An 18,020-nucleotide genomic window follows, 5' to 3' on the forward strand; every position below is an offset into this window, starting at 1 on the left:
AGATGGAGATGTTGAGAAGTTAAAACTTGATCTGCCTGAATTAACGCAAATCACAATTTTCTGTTTTTGCTAAAATTTGATTTCATTTAACTAAAATACGTTTTTTTAAAATATTAGAATTTTTTTGTTAAAATGTCATTTTTTTTCTAAAATTTAATGATTTTTCAAAATCTGGATTGTTTTTGTTAAAATATCGAGGTTATTTTTTCTCTTGCTATTACTTTTTTACTAAAACCTGAATTTTCTTTTGCTAAAATATCAGAAGTTTTCCTTTTTGCTAAAACTTTATGGTTTCTTTAGGATACAGGAACTTGTTTTAAAACAATAATTCCTTAATAATGATGAATAAGTTCCAATGGCAGAATATTTCACTTAAGGGTAAAAATATGTTGTTACAAATTAAATAATCTGCTGGTGAAACTAGAACTTTTTCATCAATATTAAGGAATTATTGACTTAAATCAACCTCTAATATCTTGCTGAAAGGTTACTTGTAAGTTATTTCAAGTGTACTAAGATATTTGCATTTAAATCCAGACACAAAATACTTTTGTGTTTTACTTTTCTCTGATAATGAAATGAGTTTGATTATGTGAACCATTGAGAGTCTTGAGGACAAATGTATCTGTATAACCTGCAGAGAGAGCAGCAGAGCTGGAGGTGCAGCAGAGAAAAACTCCCCCGACCCGTAAATAAGACAGAGCTGTAATCAGCGCCATGGTGGCTCTAATGCGTCTCTCCTGCAGGAGAAGTGCTGATTGTGACCCTGGGCTGATGAAGCTGCGCTGCCCCTGAGAGTGGCACCAAAAACAGACGGCGAGCTAAAAATAATGGAATACATTACGGAGCAAAATGGGAAACAGCATCAACAGGTGAAACGCCCTGAGAAAACACAAACCGGCCTCATAAAATGTCAGGAAATCCATTCCGGGATTAATTTCAATCCCACTTTTAACCCCGGCTGGAATTAAACCGCAGTCCCGCTGTCATCAGGGACCGGATGAGGTTTCCGTCTGGACAGATGGAGTTATGGGCCAGAAAGGAAAACACTTTCCCACTCCTCTGTTAAACGCATTTCTCCTCCTGCCAGCAGCGCTGATTTGAAAGCTCTCCAATTCTTGTTCATGCTAATTACACACGGAGAAAAACACGCAGATTCACCGAGGCGCGCAAAGCAGCCAGTCTGTCACACAAAGCCGAGAAAAGAGCCGCGTCTGTCTGACGGATACCTGCAGACAGTGCAGGTACAGCAGCGCAGCAGACGGGCAAATTGCCTTTCACCCTGGTTATTTACTGCTGTCAGAGGAGATCTGTCAGCCGCAGCTGATCGCCTTCACCCCGGCACAATGGCGGGGCAGAGTGTCCCAAAACAATAAATATATATACACAGAAAAACAACAGAAATGATTGACACGGCTGCCAGCGCCACGTTGTTGATAGAAGCTGATGGTTAAGCTGTTACTCTTAAATCTATTCTTTATGAGGTTTTATTGTATTTCAGTGGGAATCGGTGGTTTGGTGCTTCAGGCTCTCTACGTGATCCAACGTGGAGCTAAAGTTTTCTGTGGATCCGTAGTGTGAAATTTCGCGCATGCGCACAACGCTGGAGGGCTATTAACGGCTGTTTTGCCTGCCGTCTGCAGCCGCGGTAGAACAACTAAATGAAACCTGGAGATGTAGGAGTTATTAATTCAGTTCAGTGCGTCACAGCAAAGGGTGAAACAACGCAGAAAAAAAATCGTTAAAGAAAAGCTCACAACCATGTTCATCTCTGCTCTCTGCGTCGGCTTTACGCTGAAGACTCGTTGCCATAGCAACTGACAACAAAGCCACTTCGTGTTTCAGGATTCAACACTAAAAAGAAAACAGTAAAACATTTCCCACCCAAAGAACAGAACATTCAGTCCGGTACAGTTTTATGTTTTCAGGCTTGATGTTTATGTTTCGATCATTGAGTGATCACTGTGGTAGATTAGCTACCGCTGCAAATAGCTAGGCTAACATAGCAGCGGTGGTAGATAGCTAATTTAAACTCCTGCTCTGCTGGTAATGTCCTGTCAGAGATGTTAAGGTCAACAGGTCAATTCCACAGCACATCTACATGTTCAGGTTGTCATAGTCAAGCTAGCATAACTGAACTTCTTTCCTCTCCCTCACTATTTTTTTAATTAAATTAAAAGATTTTCCTGGCATTGTTAGTACTGTATGAACCAACAAATATCGGTTCATACAGTTCATTTATCTTTTATTTTATTTCCTCTAAAGGATATGTGTTAAACTCGAGGCCCAGGGGCCAAATCTGGCCCGCTGAAGATTTTCATATGGCCCTCTGTTCTCCAAATTACATAAATACGTCTCTCCAATTTTTCACAAACTCTCAAAATTCACACAAAATCAACAGTCACCCACATTTTTTCTGATTTTACTGAAATCTTTTTTCAAAATTGGTCCAAAAAATTAAGTTTAATTGCCTACAAGGGATAGTCCGGTAATTAATAAAGTCACATTTAGCGCAAATATTGTTAAAATTCCTTACAAATATTTCTATATTATCACCACAAAATCTCTGACTTTTATTTTACAAACCCCACAAAAACAGTCATGAAATCCTGGATGGACTGATCAGCTGAAAAATTTTTTTTAATGTTATTTAATTTTAAGAAACACTTACTGAAGGCACAAACAAACAGCTATTTATTAATATTTTTAACAGTTTAATGGGTTTTATTAACACATTATGGATCTACCGGCCCTTTAAGAACATTCAGATTAATTTCATGGTCCAAAATAAAACCGAGTTTGACACAGCTGCTGAATTTATACTAAACATTTATATGCTAAGCGCTTTAAACTTACTTTTTTGTGCAGTACAGTTGATGAAAAATGAAAGTAAAATGAAAAAATGCTGTTTTTTAATTTGACCATAAAAGAAAGCTTTATTTTAGTGAGTGCAGAACACAATAAGCCAGTTTTCTGGTTATTAGTGAAGTTTTTCTGTGAATGTTGCAGAGCCTCGATAAGCTCTGAAGGAACAGAATGGCGTGTCTAACTTCTGCATCTCTGAATTGGATGTAAACCTGCTTTCTCTCTGATTTCACACTTAGATCCATGCAGCTCGTCTGCAGCGGCGCAGAATCCCCACTGAGGCGTTTTAAAAACACGCTGCAGCCCTGAGGGGCTTCGTGATCATTTTAGGGGCGTTCTTCATGAGAAATACCCCTAATTTTCACTTCCAGATGTCTAAAAATTATTTTAACATAACAAGGGACAGGCTGTGTGATAGCGGCTAATTCACAGCATGTTCCTCAGATATTTTCTTTAATTTGCATATAAAAACACCTTTCAGTGGCGCTCGGCTGCATCAGCTGTCGTTGTGCACAAAGTGTGTTGTCTCGCTCCTTTCTGGCTCAAATCGATTCAGGCAGTTGAGATGCAACAGGGGGGCAATTCGCTGCAAGTCCTACCTGGAAGATACGCTGGAAGGAAACTCACAATGATCCCAAACCGAGAGGCTTTTGACCTATTTAGTTTATATCGATTTTGATTAAAATGAGTATTTTTAAATGATTTTTCTAGTATTGATTTAATATAAACAGTGGACCAGATGACAGCAACCAGCAGAGGAAGATCAGTGAGAAAACCATGAAAAACTGCAGATAATCTACATGAAATCAGAACCAGAAACATGGAAACATCCGATTATCCAGATACAGAAGCTCACCCATTATTGCAACAGATGCTAAATTCATGTTAAAGGGATAATTTCATGCCTTTCAGTCTTTTTGAGACTCCTCCATCTCTGAATGTACAGCTTTGCCACATGTGAACAGTTTGACACAGAAAAGCGGTAAACACTCGGGAGGATTAATGAGTAATCGACAAGACGGCAAACACGAAGAGTTAATGGAGCCGAGTCATCAATCACAGAGATTAACCGGAGCAAAAACATCCGCAAAGATTCGCCCAAGCCGTCTTCGCTAATCCGCACATTTCCCAATCCACCCCGTCTGTACAGTCGCTCCTCCAAATCTAAAGAAAACCAGGGATTACCTGCAGCAGAAATCATCTCTGGACATGCAAATTACAGACAAGTTTAAGGGAAAATGAGCCGGAAAAAAGCATTAATTTTACAGATAAAACAGAAAAGATTAATGTTGCTTCATAAGAGTGACAGGCGGGATAAGGAGCGATGTGCCAGAATGGAGGCAGAGATTTTAGAGATTGTGCCATCTGAAAGTATTCACACCCTGGGAGTCCAACCGCTGGAGAAACCTCAAATCTAAACACCAGCTGCACAATTTCCTACAGCGTTGAGACTCTTCGTTTTCGTTGGGAACGTCAGAATTTGATGATTTTCAGGTTGCAAGTTTGCTATTTATTAAAGGTGAGCAGTTATGCTGCCATGAACAGGTTAGGAAAACATTTTCAGCACATTTGTTTGCACAAAATCAATCTTACATAATGAGATTTTAGCTGTTTTTGGGTCTGTCACTTTAAATCCAAATAATCTGCTGCTGGGCACGCCGCCCCAACTCAATGTTTACACTCACGTGAAAATAGCTGCAAACAGATACATTCATCTTTGAAAAGCAGAAGTAGAGCCTTCTGCACAACCAACAAGGATGTAGCAAGTGGTTTCTGGATGGTAAGTCAACAACAAAACACTTGTCTTTGCTAACAGACATTCTACATACAGCGATAAAACTAGCTGACCAAACATGATGGAGGCTCAGCTTGGGTTGCTAGGTAGCGTGCAGAACTCTGCTGGGGTTGCTAGGTAACATGGTAATTTGCAAAGTTACATTCTGAAGGCTTCTACATTGAATTCAATTGTAAAACCAGCCGACCAAACGTGCAGGAGCTCAGCTTGGGTTGCTAGGTAACGGGCGGAGTTCCGCTGGAGTTGCTAGGTAACGGGCTGAGTTCCGCTTGGGTTCCTAGGTAACGGGCGGCGTTCCGCTGGAGTTGCTAGGTAACGGGGCTGTGGCTGCTGATTTGTGACGTTACATTCTGAAGGTTTCTAAATTAAATTCAGCTATAAATCCAGCTCCTATCTTGGGTTGCTAAGTGACGGGCTGCGCTTGAGGTTGCTAGGTAACGGGGAATTGTGAATCAATAATAATCAGAAGGTTTTTGAAATGGCTCGTTTTCCAGACACCAAAAAACCTTTAATTTATTGCCAAAAAACAGGCTCGGTGTGTTTCTTAAGAGCTTGGTTTGTGTTTAGAAACAGTTGAGACCCAAATGGAAGAATAAAAACATGCAAAATTTGAATTTTGCATAATATCTCCCCTTTAACATCTAATGAGGTTGAAACTGCTAAAAAAGACAAATAAAGAGTTCATCATTGGATCAAACTACTTTGCTCCACCTCATGAATCAACGAGTCCTCCGTCTGCTGAACTGAATGCTAAATCTCTCAGCAGCCGTTATTTACGACGCATCCTGCCCAGCATCTCTCACCGATATTCCCTTAAACTAGAGAGAGGTCAGGAAAGGACAAGATGAAAACTAAAACTCTTAACACCTGATAGTCAAATAGACTCAATTTGATAATCAACATGTGAAAAGCTGAGCGCTTTCTGCTGGACTGAACATCAATACAGTGTGGAGCTAATCTGGTGATTATTGATTGGATTAACAGATTAGAACTGGATGGCAAAAAAAAGTTTTTATTTAGGCAAAAACTAACGATTATATGAGTTATTGATTAATCATTGTCAAAGTTTTTTTTATTATTTTCATTTTAAATGCAAAATGTATATATTTTTTTGTAAACTTTTGGCTTATTTACTGCTCTGAATTTGTCTTTTAGAGTCTGCATAGTCCAGTTATTGATTAATCAATTACTACATTATTTAACTGATTTGAAACAGATAAGATTTATTTGTCATTGTCATCAACAGATTACAACGAGATTGAGACCATGCTTGCAGGTTATATACACATGCACAACACACAATATAAATATACATACATAAAAAGATGAAGAGACCAGAACCAAAACCAGAAATAAACAGACATCAGAAGATGGTTGCAGCGCCTGGAGGTGTCGCAGAGTATACAGAATAGCTGATTAATCACGATTAGTCGTGTCTTTTACACAAGGTTAATTGGATTAATTGTTACTTTATGTTTAATAGACGCTTTAATCCAATTAATTACCGATTAATCATGATCTATACGATTAATCGTTTCCGGCCTGGTTTCAGTTTGCTTCGATTTCACCAGAAAATGGTGCAGAATCGTGTTCTGCCACTAAAACAAAACCCCGCAGCTCCACTGAGCCTCCAACACCTGAACTGGACACACGGTCAGCTCTAGCTGGAAGGATTAGAAGAATTAATTGGCACTAAACTTTGAGCAGCATTTCCAGACTTGGATTTTTACACGATTCCCTGTTGTGCAGGTAAGTCCAGGCGTTTCTGCCTTTGCTGCTCTCCCACAATCAGTTAAAGCTCTCTCAGGTGCATTGATGGAGCTCCACTTGTAGTCGAGAGTTATGCCTCAGACCATCGGTGAGGAGACTGAAATAAATTCACTTTAATGGCTATTAAAGTAAATTTATAGCTTGCAGGGTTTTTAAAGTGGAATGAAAATGGGAATTAAGCAAAGTGCATCTCTTAATGGCGACATCAGACCACATGTAACTCTGTAATACACCTGATCTGAAAACAGATTTAATATCATTGCATATTAACACTATTTATCTTTCCATTATTGCCTCTGCAGACAGGAAAGGTTGCACTGATCCACAATCAGCAGAGAAAAACTCAGTGGAGGTTTGACTGCAGCAGATTTCAAGGACAAATTTATCCAAGGTGGTTCTGAGCCCAAAAGGAGAAACTAAACTGCTGTACAAGTGATTCTATCACCAGACCTGGTGGAGCATGGATCCGACTGCAATTTATCTCCATGCAACTACAGAGCAAAGTTACACTAAAAGTTGCTTTTAGAGTCATATAAAAGTGACAAATCTGCATTATTCTGTAAATAATTACATTTTTAAAGCAAAGTTACCTTAAAAGTTGCACTGAAATTGTCAACTTTGCATTTTTTGGTAAATAATAAAAAAAATTTTGCACAGTTGCAATAAAAGTTGCATTGAAAGTCCATTAAGGGTATCACCTTTGCACTATTTTGTAAAAAGCAACACTTTTAATAAAATTTGCACTAAAAGTTGCATAAAAAGTCTCAACTTTGCATTATTCGGAAAATAATTACACTTTTAACAAAATGTTACAGTAATGTTACAAAATGTTCAGTAAATAATGACAATTTTAATCAAACGTTATAATAAAAGTTGCATTAAATGTTGCTGTAAAGAGTCAACTTTGCATTATTTGGAAAATAATTACACTTTTAACAAAATGTTACAAAATGAAAATTGAATTAAAAATGCATTTATGTCAAAAACAAACATTACAAAGCAACTTCTAAGGTTTTTGGATTTCAAGTGAATCACAGTGGGAGCTATTTAACACAACAAGTTAGCATGTAGCTTCAGTTATTACAGCTAAAAAACAGCGATCAGAGACTAAATCTGGGTGTAGTGATGGACCTGGACCTTCAGAACCACATAATGATGGTTACAAAGTCGGCCTTCTGACATCTGAAGAACATTTAAAGGACTGATGTCCCAGGAAGATCCGGAGAATCTCATACATGAGTTTATCTTTTATTGAAATTTCAATTTATGTTTTCATTTAACTTTGCATTAAAAGTGACATTATTTACAGAACAATGCAAAGATGACGCCTTTAATGCAACTTTGTCATTATTTACCAAGAGACATTTTAGACTAAGCAATTTCAGCAATTGTTTTAAGTAAATAATTTCTTGATAATGATGAAAAAGTCTTGGTTCTGTTGGGAGTATTTAACTTGTAACATTTTTCCCTTTATAAGTGAAATAATCTGCAAATAGAACCTTTTATGTCAATTTTTAGGAATTAGTGACTGAAAACCAGCTCCTATTTCTTGCTGAAAAGTTTCTTGTAAATTAGTTTTGTCTTATTTCAGGTGTACTGAGGTGTTTAAATAGAAACTAGACCAAGACACTTGGTAAGATTTTGTGTTTTTGCAGAACTCCTTCCTATTTTCCTCAGCCTTTCTCTTTTTTATTGTGTGTTGGTTTCTCTCTCTCTCTTCCTCTCTCTTTTAAATCTCTCTTTGTGATCTCAAATAAAAAACCAAATGCAGCTCTGGCCAATTTAATCTAATCCTTTTGGAAAAAGCAAAACCACACAAGTTGAAGTTCACATTAAGGTGAAAACGTGGAGACACTCCACCGCCGCTGCTGCTGCTTTGGGGTTTTCTCAATCAACACATCTGCGGATGAAGATAAACCCGTCTGAAGGTTCAGGCGTGTGGCGGTGTAGTGGGTGTTGTACGTATATCTGTTAACACCATCGCCCTCCAACCCACCAACAACCTTTCAGTGTGAAGGTTTCATTCATCTGCTCTCATTTCTTTAAAAGACATTGTGCAGGCGGGGAGCCGTGAATAAAGCACAGCAGCACCTTGACCGCAGTCGGCACATGTCTGAGCTGAGCATCGGACGGACTCATTACGCACCATTAAACCCAGAGCAGGACGAGTGTGAGCGTTTAGAGTATTTATGCCGCCGTGTTTTGTTCCCGTCTGAGCGAGCGTTTATCTTTGTTTTCAGGTGAGTTAGCTCTAGGAGTGGGGGAGGAGCAAAAGGAGGCACACAAGTTTCCACGTTTATTTTGTATTTCCTTCTTGCCTCCGGTGATGCAGCGTTACTAACAAGAGTAGGTAGTTCCACAACACTCGCATTTCAATTGAGAAACTGCAGACTGATTCATGACTTCCTCTGTAAGACGAAAAATATGAAAAAACAGAAAAAGATGCAGAAACTGACACCTACGTCTCTGTTGCAAACTTGGACCAGACAGACAGATGTAGATAAGAAACAACTGCTACGAAATAAAGTTTTGCCATAGCAACCAAAGATTTCAATGTATTTTATTAGGATTGTAAGTCATAGAGCAACAAGATGCTGCATAATCATGATGTGGAAAGGAAAATTAAGGATAGTAATCCAACATTTTTCTTGTATTTTTGAAGGATTCATTATTTAGGGCTGCAACTAACAATTTATGTATTATTTCAAAGGTTTTGTTGGCCTTTATTTGAAAGTAGCCAGACAGAAAACAGGGTAGTGAGAGACGGGAGGACATGCGGCAAATGGCCGGGAATCGAACCTGCAACCACCACCACCAGGACTAAGGCCTCCATATGTGGGTTGTGCTTTGACTCTGCGCTACCACAGCACCTAAACGATTATTTTAATACTCGATTATTCTATTGATTAATTGATTAATCAGATTTGAAAAATTGGTATATTTTGCCCATTTTTTTTCTTTTAGTCACTCATTATGAATACATTCCTTTAATTTAATTCCTTTTTAAAATAAGAAAAGAAATGTTTTATTACCTAAAATGCAATAATATAAAATTCCTTTGGTGAACAATTAATTGTTTGTAGCAAAAGATCAGCACCAAAAAATACTTCGAATATTTATCAAAATGTGAAAAACTCATCTGTTTCTGTTCAACTTAGCATCATTATATACTAGCGTTAATCTGTTGATTAGTTTTTTTAGTTTAAATGATTAAAAATTGGAGAATGTGGGTGAGGCGAAATAAAACTATGCCACATGAAAAGTTCAGGGAAGAACATTTTTACAGAAATGTGTTTTTTTGGTATGATTTTGTTTTAATTACTGCGCTGAGTGTTGTTCTTTCAAAACAAATTTGCTTATTTAACATCTGCATACTCCAGTTGATGATTAATTGCTTACTAAATTAGATGACGGTTATTTACATAAATGATTAATCACGATTAATCGTTTTAGCCCAATCTGAAAGTAAAAGATCTTTATTATCTATGAACGTGTTAAAGAAAACAGCAGATTATGTGTGTTCAATCAACATTTAAATGTCTCTGTAAACATACTTTCTATGAACGAATGTCCCCTTCTGTTGGAAATATGTGTAAAGTCCTAGTGGAGTCAAAATGTCCGACCTCACAGCGGAGAGGGGAAGCACAAACATGAAAGGTTTGTCCAACAATGTTCTTTATGCATGCAGGCATGCAGCCTGTACGCGGCTTTTGTCTCTTTCACCTTTGATGTTCAAAGCCGTGTTTCCGTGTAACACATAAGAGCCGGATGAATAATTCCTGAAACAAAAACCTGCAACCCGGTGAATAGACATCAATATGCAGAGAAGGTTCAGTTTATGGATTTAAACGAAAAAGACTGATTTTGGTAAATCAAATTAACAAATACAGGTTGTAGTGTTTTGAAACTGTAATTAAATTTTTAAAAAAATTAAAGAAATGATCAAGTGTTGACTAAAGGAATGCTGTTACTGCATCTTCAAAAAATTTAATGTTTATTTTTGTATTGTATTATTTATTTAAATTTTCTTGTGCATTTCTAATATTATACAAAATAAGCTTAAGTGATTAAATAAAAAATTTCCACAAACGTCCATGTTTTTATCCGATTAATCATCAAATAATCAATTAATCGATTACTTAAAAATTGTTTGTTGCAGCCTAAATGTGCAAAACAAATAAAATTGCAACATGGAGAAAACATGTAGGAGTTGAGAACGTTCCTAAGGGTTCTAGTCTACCAAAATCACTCCGACACCGCAGTAAAGGTCAGAGGTCATGATTCAAACGACAACAAAGAGTCAGCAAACTGATTCTTTCTCTGCTGCATCATTTGCAAATACAAACTGTCAGGAATATTGCTGCTGCAGAGCTTTCCCTCATGCGAAGCTTCTGGACCAACATCAGTCAATCATAAAGAGATTAAACATTTGTTTTTTTCAGCGGGGCATTGATTTTATGTCCTGAAATAAAAGCGCTCATGTGTGGAGGGAGACCCTTCTGCTTCGATATAAACTAACGTATCGGAATAAGCCGCGCCACAAATCTATCAATACCATCTGACAGCCAAGAGAGTTGTTTACTTCTACATTATTTCCAAGTTTTTTCCTTCTTCGCGCTCAGCCAGAGAAAACACGAGAGCTGCATCGCCTCCAGATCCAAGCATTCAGGCAGATTCAGAACAATAACAGCCGGCGAGTCAAAACAAGAAGCTGAAAATGATTTTTTCTCAAAGCAAACTTTCTTTATGAGCCTCCTGCTCCCAAAGCCATTTAGGGCTTTTATTCAATCGGACGTTATGAACACACCGGCCGTTTTTACGGTGAGCAGCAGAAGGCAGAGCGTGGATTCAGAAAACTGCAGTCAGCACCTATAAATAAGCCCCACTCAGGGCCACGCTGGAGTGGATGCCACTCCGGTCCCTGGAGGAAATTCAGGGATCTCAGCCAATTAAAACGCACAGCAGAGAGGCGCAGGTGGCCGTCAAACCCGCTTGTTTCTCTGCGCTTTACACAGGTTCTCCATCTGTGTTCATCTGCAGACCTCAAGGTGACGCAGCACGCCTGAGAGTTTAGCTTTTATTTATGGCTGCAGATGGATCAAAAAGTAAAAAAAAAAATAAAAAAAAACACGGTGAAGGAGAGTTTCTGCTACTTTCTTCCCTCAGGACAAAGTCATCTTTCAGTAACCAGGACTTAGTATTCTGTTCCTGCATCCCTCTGACAGTTTATGTAGCTAGTAGCTAGCAGTAGCTAACTAGCTAGTTGGTGGTACAGCATGTTTGACAGTTTATGTAGCTAGTAGCTAGCAGTAGCTAGCTAGCTAGTTGGTGGTAGAGCATGTTTGACAGTTTATGTAGCTAGTAGCTAGCAGTAGCTAACTAGCTAGTTGGTGGTACTGCATGTTTGACAGTTTATGTAGCTAGTAGCTAGCAGTAGCTAACTAGCTAGTTGGTGGTACAGCATGTTTGACAGTTTATGTAGCTAGTAGCTAGCAGTACCTAACTAGCTAGTTGGTGGTACTGTATGTTTGACAGTTTATGTAGCTAATAGCTAGCAGTAGCTAACTAGCTAGTTGGTGATACAGCATGTTTGACAGTTTATGTAGTTAATAGATAGCAGTAGCTAACGAGCTAGTTGGTGGTACAGCATGTTTGAAAGTTTATGTAGCTAGTAGCCAGCAGTAGCTAACTAGCTAGTTGGTGGTACAGCATGTTTGACAGTTTATGTAGCTAGTAGCTAGCAGTAGCTACCTAGCTAGTTGGTGGTACTGCATGTTTGACAGTTTATGTAGCTAGTAGCTAGCAGTAGCTAACTAGCTAGTTGGTGGTACTGCATGTTTATAACAGTTTATGTAGTAAGGAGAAAGCTAACTACATAACTATATAGCTAGCTGTCTACAGTTTATAGATAACTGTATAAACTGTTATATATAATTGTATATATGTATATCTGGCTACCTCTATCTATTAGTAGGAGTTAGTAATAAATAGCTTGTTGCTACTAGCTAACTACTGCTAGCATTAGCTATGGCTGAACACAGTGTTAATATGTCCTAGCAGGAAGATTTCCTCTCCATTGTAGCTACATGTATCCTCAGTATGAGAGATTGTTGGATAGTAAAGACTAAATGCAACTGATGATCCAGCTGGTGTTTTCTTGAAGTGAGAGGTTGCTCCTCAAGAATGAGTGACTGCAAGAATATTGAAGACTGATTGCAGGAGGGATTGATCAAGAAGGAAGGATTGCTGATGGATTGTGGATTACTGAACAAGAAGTGATTGCTCAACAAATAATTTCTCAGGGGGGGTTTGGCTAAAAAGGAGCGGTTGCTGCAAAGTCAGTTACTCGATACAATTGATTGTTTCCTTTAAAAACATTAAAACTTTTTACCAATTTGAATTCTAATCAAAAATCTGAACCTTACTGTGTTGCTTAATAAGTGGATTAAACTGGAAGGAACTTACCGTTGTTCAGATCAAACTGATTGAACATATGTATGTAAATAAACTTTAGATTTTTGACTGTTTCCTGTTTAGCGCTTTGAGACGACATTGTGAATCGCAGTGGTCTTCAAATGAATCAATGTTTGATTTAAGCTTCTAACGGAAAGAAAAAAGACGTCTTCAGTACTTTGAATTCTTATGCCAGGACTACAAAGACAAATGTTTTAATTAGTTCTTCTGGTTAAACTTTCCCGTTTTCCAACACAGTCGATCTTTTTGAAAAGCCTCCAAAAGAAGATAAACATCTAGAAGAGAAACTCTTCTCTTGCGGATCTATTCTTTGTAGTTTTTTTATGCAGCAGTTCAGAACCCGGTTCCAGAGTCGCAGTTTTTGTCCGTCTCCAGCACACCTGAGATCTTATCCCGGCGGAGCCGAGCTCAGAGTCCGAGGTGAAAAGAGTAAACATGAAACGAGGACGAACCGTCCCCTGAGGCGCTCCGAGGAAGCTCACTGTGACAGGCAGCCGACGACCCGGCAGGCAGAACCATCCTAACCCGACCAGAACAAGCTAAACCCACTAACCTTTCTAATAGACCACAATATTCCTCTGCGCTGTTTAACATAACAATGACAGCCAGACTCGCAATAAATCAATTAATCGCATGAAGAAGTAAAATGAGCTCAATAATTTCTTTCTAAAGTTTCAGTCTGTTGCTTTTTGACGGACAGTTTTGATTACAGAGACTTAATAATTAAGTTTTATTTGTTGTTTATGTTGCTTGTGTTCTTGCATTTTTATGCCGTTATTTTATGACATAAAAATGGTCTCAAAACAACAATATTATCGTTTATCACGATAACGTCTTGGACAATTTATTGTTCAGCATAATTTGTTATTGTAACAGGCCTACTAAGATACTAATAATATATATTTTTTTAAACAAAAAGCATCACATCGAATCTAGTTTTATTTAGGGATGCAACTAACAATTATTTTAGTTATCGATTAATCATTAAGGGTTTTTTTTTTTTAATAATTTTGATTTTGATTGCAAAATGTGTCAATTTAAAATTACTGCTCTGAATATGTTGTTCTTCAGCAAAGAACCTTTCTTAGAGTCTGTATACTCCAGTTATCAATTAATAGATTACTAAATAATCAAATACTCAATTAATCACGATTAATCGTGATTTCAAAACATAAAAGTCACGATTAATTGTAACATTAAACATTTAACACAGTATCAGTGTTAAATGTTAATTAAAATGTAAAGTTTATTTATTTTTGAGGATTTTTTCTTAATAATAATGATTATATTGTATGAGAATGGTCTCAAAACATAATTATTGTTTATCTTGATAGCTTCTGGGACAATTTAAAGTCCAGCAAACTTAGTTATTGTGACAGGCCTGATGCCAGGTGAGATCTATTTTCATGGAGCTGATCACTCCATGAAAATGGGCTGAAACTAACAATCATTTTTAGTTAGCGATTAATCTACAAATTATTTTTGACATTCTGTAAATTTTTCAATAACTTTTTATACTTTTATGTAAGAGATGCAATAAAGATGCAAATAAATAATCAAATAAATTTTTAAAATGAACATTTTATTGCCTGTAATGCAAAAGCACAGAACTGGTTTAGTTTGATCATTTGTACCAAAGGATAAATCTGCTGCTAAAAAATCCTTCTGACATCAACATGTGGAAAGTTCAACCCATTCTGCTTAACTTATCAAAAAGGTGTAGGGCTGATCTGTTCATTACTTTTTAAATTTACAAAATAATTGGATATTAGTTTAGTTAATTTCAAATATCGATTAATCACGATTAATTGACTCAGACAACACATTGGTCTGAATCCAAAACATTTTATATTAACTAGAACTAGAGGTTTGTTAAAGCTGAATATGTTACAACCCTAAATTTGCGCAGAAAGCTGGAAAGAGAGATGTTGGAGTACGGGAAATGACTCGTGCCCATTATGATGGATGGACGATATTATTTCTCTCTCTGCATCCATGAAGAGTCATTTTCACTCCTCTGGGACTTGGGGTCATAGTTCAGGTGTTATTTGAGTTTTTGAGATGCTAATTAGCTGCTCTGGTTGTAAAAACAGCCCCTGGTTCCCATGTTTACACATCAAAACCCTTCCAGTTTCGGTGAACTGCCAGAAAACTCCAGACTCAGGGTTTTAGGGGGATTTTCAGAAAACTTTTCAGGTGACACACAAACAACATTGGCTATTCATAAAAGTCTTTGTCACATTTTCTGTTATTGAGAAACAGACCTGGGAGTTTTGGCTCCAGGACTTCAGCAGCTCCCTGTCAGCACTGAAGTCCGCGCTCTGATCTCGTTCGATATGTACCCTGGCTTTCATGCGGCGCTGTTTGGTGAGTCAACGGGCGTCAAGCCACCTCTCCAGAACCCCGCAGCGCTGCAACGTCTTGCGAGCATCTATATCTCCCTCCAATTCACAGCTGTTTTTCATGCTTTCACTGTTCAGCTGTGCAGAAAATTAACTCCAGGAGCTACAGCGCAACCACACAAGCCAATTTACATGCAGACTCCGCCACAATCACACATCTCTGTGCCCTTCGTTCTGACCTGAACCTGCAATCAAGATGATGATGATGCACCCGCTGCACCATCAGTCAAAGGGTCACAACACAGCAGCTCCAGAGACACAAGGTCTGATCAGTCGAGTCTAAAGGCTTCATCTGTTTTCACAACAGGCCTAAAACATATTTTTAAAAATAATTGATTTCCATCTTTTAATATATTTATAATATTGCATAGAAAAGTTAAGTATGTAGTTTTGTTTAAAACAATCAGCAGAATGTGCCCACTGATTAATCTGATTAATCGATTAATCATTAGAATAATCAATTACTAAAATAGTAATTAGTTGATTATTATTATTAGTTAATTATTCTCAGTTGGATTTGTTGGGTTACCTGCAGCTGCCTTGAACATCAGTTTCTCATGCAGGGTGGAGAGTTTAAACGTCAGAGCTGCTGTACAGCAGGCGGCATATTAATCGAAAGAACAAAAGCAATAAAACATGACAGACAGGAACATGCAGATCTCATCAGCTTGGAAAACATAAATGATCAGATAGCGCCTCAGATCAGTGGATAAAGTGATGGGTAGTCTTCTTCATGCGCCCACAAGCAGCCTCAGCTGGGTATTTCATGCTGCTGTCAGCTGTCACTGTGAGCAGCCTTCCTCCTCCTCCTCATCCTCCTCCTCATCCAGGCTCACTGCTGGCAGTGGCTGGTCGAAAACGACGTGGGAGGACAGGAGATGTCGAAACAGATGGGTGCTGGCACCAGCCAAAAACACGTGAAATAAAATAAAATAAGATCAGAGTGTGACAGTAACGGGCCTGCAGAGCAGCGGAAAGCGAACGGGACCATCTGGGTTTAATACCCACCAATCAGCCTGCAGCAAACATCCACAAACACACAAAGAGTCCGGCCTCCGGCTACGCTTTGGATCTGATTTACATAAAAGCCCTGGTTTGTTTCTGAATGACTTATCGTGCCTACGTCTCACAAACTATTCCCTAAGATCTAAAAAAATATTCTTCCTTTTGCACCGTGAAGCCGCGCCGTGGGTTCAGACCTCTAAAGTTTTAGCAGCAGACATTACCAGATCTCTGCAGAGCTGAAGGACAACCTGAGGAGCAAATTCAAGTTATGCCTTCAGGCATTTTATACAGGTAACAGTAGAAATACTTCGTAGTACAATTACTCAAAGAGTAGTGTAGTGCAAATACTCGTAAAAGTAAATTTTTTCAAAAAAGTTACTCAAGTGAATGTAACTAGTTGTCGCCCAACTGTGGTTATATGAATAATTGTCATTTTCATCCTTAAAATACCAAAATTGGGCTGCACAGTTGGTAGAGCTGCTGCCTTGCAGCAAGAAGGTCCTGGGTTCGATTCCCGGCCCGGGGTCTTTCTGCATGGAGTTTGCATGTTCTCCCTGTGCATGGTGGGTTCTCTCCGGGTTCTCCAGCTTCCTCCCACAGTCCAAAAACATGACTGTCAGGTTAATTGGTCTCTAAATTCTCCCTAGGTGAGTGTGTGAGTGTGAGTGTGTGTGTGAATGGTTGTGTGTGTGTGTGTGTGTGTGTGTGTGTGCATGGTTGTGTGTCCTGTATGTCTCTGTGTTGCTCTGCGACAGACTGCTGACCTGTCCAGGGTGACCCCGCCTCTCACCCAGAACGTAGCTGGAGAGGAACCAGCAACCCTCCCGACCCCATTAGGAACGAAGGGTGACCAGAAAATGGATGGATGGATGGAAATACCAAAATTTCCACTTAACAGCGTAGTAAAAGTACTCATAAAAGTTAAATGTAAATCTTATTTCTGTCAATATTAAAGGTACTTTGTCTTATTTTGCTGTGAAAATAACTTTCACACAGATCTATGATTTTATGAGCTCCAGTGTTTATTGTGAATCATTTAAAACTGTAATTAAAACCATATTGTGCTTTATTATAGTTAGATATAAAGGTGTGTTTGCCAGCTGCAATCTTCCTCTTTGCAGCTGTGAATCTGGAGGAAACTCAATAAAGCAGCAGATAATTAGGAGGCATTGCGTCGCCAACAGCTCATATCTCTGATAAGTGAGTTTGCAGGAGAGACATCAGAACCAGGATGAAGATATGAATCATGTTTGAAATGTGAGATCTTTATTAATTTCCTCGTTAGCAGCTGAGAATATTCCCAGATTGATGACATGAAGCAGGATTCCTGCTCTGTCCGGTTATTTCATCACACCAAAGACATCGAATCGACAAAAACGATAGAAGAAGAGTCTCTCCTCTCCGTTAGTGAGACGTTAGGAATATTTTAAGTGTTTTCAAACTGATTTAATTCCCCTCATGTTCCAGGAGGATGTCTGTAACTTTAACAGCCCGCAAACCATCAACCAGCCACCGAGCCGCCATTTTCCCCTTTCCCTCGTTAAGGAGGGAGAAATTAAAAGAGGAGAAAATAAAACGGCGTCTGAATTTGTTGTAATATGAAGATACAGCGTTTAACTCCCGGCTGTAATATTTTAATGTTTTATCCGGTTTAATCTGCTGTTAAAGTGACTCGGCTGCGGCACAAATAAAATGCTATGGAGCGTTTT

General features: G+C 38.4%; 1 protein-coding gene across 3 annotated transcripts in view; it reads right to left on the minus strand.

Moving 5' to 3' along the window:
• whrna (whirlin a) overlaps nucleotides 1-18,020 on the minus strand; it is a 122,510-nt gene that overhangs the window by 70,070 nt on the left and 34,420 nt on the right. The window lies entirely within an intron of this gene.

This window comes from Gambusia affinis, linkage group LG17, assembly GCF_019740435.1.
Source record: "Gambusia affinis linkage group LG17, SWU_Gaff_1.0, whole genome shotgun sequence".
NCBI classification, from domain to species: domain Eukaryota; kingdom Metazoa; phylum Chordata; class Actinopteri; order Cyprinodontiformes; family Poeciliidae; genus Gambusia; species Gambusia affinis.